General features: G+C 38.1%; 1 protein-coding gene across 3 annotated transcripts in view; it reads left to right on the top strand.

Moving 5' to 3' along the window:
* Positions 1-1,577, top strand: part of syt7b (synaptotagmin VIIb) — a 136,765-nt gene that overhangs the window by 982 nt on the left and 134,206 nt on the right. The window lies entirely within an intron of this gene.

The raw sequence follows: 1,577 nt of genomic DNA, 5'->3' as shown, positions 1-1,577 counted from the left end.
TTGTCAGGTGGGAAAATTACGATGGTAAATTGTTATGTGTGTACAGACAGAGATTTGTTTGGAGAGACACTGTGACATAAAAAACAAGCGTGTGTTGCAAGACGTCAAATAATAAGGCACTCATTTGTGATGCGAGATGCCAGTTCAGAAATAAATAAAATAAAAGCCTATGGTTTAACCCTTGAATGTCAGGAACAATAAAAATACCTTAGAATTTTTTTTTTATGGCTATACACCAATTCAGTCATGACGTCAATTTGTTGACCAACCCGGAAGGCTAAATGGGCTCGAGTACCCTTGGGAATTTCCTGTGGGTTTTTAGAACAGTACTCCTATATAGTTTCTCCCATTATAATAGGCTGCAAGATATCCAGGGTCAGTGTTCAGGACATTTAGATGATGCCAGAGTTTTTGTAATATTTCCCTCAGACACTGGACCCCTCACTCGCTGTAAACATGCAAAAAACAAACACATACACATTAATTGTATTTGTACTTTATTTTGGGTCAAGTTCAGATTTCAGTTATTTTTTCCCCTCAATATGGTATCTGTGGTCATTGCTGGGTAACCCATTTGGCGACATATAGGCAAACCAATTGGAGGCACAAATTTCATAAAATTGTATTGATTTAATTCTTGTCTGATGAGAGCTGTTACTGTATAGACGCCTACAAAGTGTTTGCCTTGACAGTATTTCAGAAATCATGTGTGTCCCACATTTTCTGTAGGCTGTATAGAATCAAAGCTATTGAGCTGATTTGTGAATGAATCACTCTTTTGAATCGATTCTTTTCAGTTAAAGGGATAATTACTCACCTTCATGCCGTTCCAACCCTGTAAGACTTCCGTTCATTTTCGGAACACAAATGAAGATCTTTCTGATGAAATCTGAGAGATTTCTGTCCCGCCATAGACAGCTACGTAACTGCACTTTGACGCTTCAAAAAGTTCATTAAGAGATTGAGCGGTTTTGAATTGAGCGGTTTAGTCAAAATTTTCTGAAGAGACACAATCGCTTTATATAATGAGCAGATTAAATTTAGGCTTTTATTCACATATAAACATTGATCAGCGAAGATAAACAGAAGCCCAACCAAACCAGCTTGATGCACGAGAACAAAACTCTTGCTGAAGCTCAAACGTGCTGCGTAACACGAGAATGAACCTCATTGGTTCTTGCTGAAGCTCAAACATGCTGCGTAACACGAGAACGAACCTCATTGGTTCTTGCTGAAGCTCAAACGTGCTGCGTAACACAGGAATGAACCTCATTGGTTCTCGCACGTCAAGCGAACATGCTTGAGCTTCTGTTTACCACAACTGTGCGAGTTGATGAATGTTTATATGTGAATAACAGCCTAAATTCAATCTGTTCATCATATAAAGCGATAGTGTCTCTTAAGAATATTTGGACTAAACCGCTCAATTCATATGGATTAGTTTTTTTAAGCGTCAAAGTATAGTTGCGTAGCTGTCTATGGAGGGACAGAAAGCTCTCAGATTTCATCAAAAAGATCTTCATTTGTGTTCCGAAGATGAATGAAAGTTTTACATTTTTGGGTGAACTATCCCTTTA

Source organism: Squalius cephalus (genome assembly GCF_949319135.1).
Source record: "Squalius cephalus genome assembly, chromosome: 3".
NCBI lineage: Eukaryota > Metazoa > Chordata > Actinopteri > Cypriniformes > Leuciscidae > Squalius > Squalius cephalus.
This window is presented reverse-complemented; position numbering and strand designations above follow the sequence as displayed.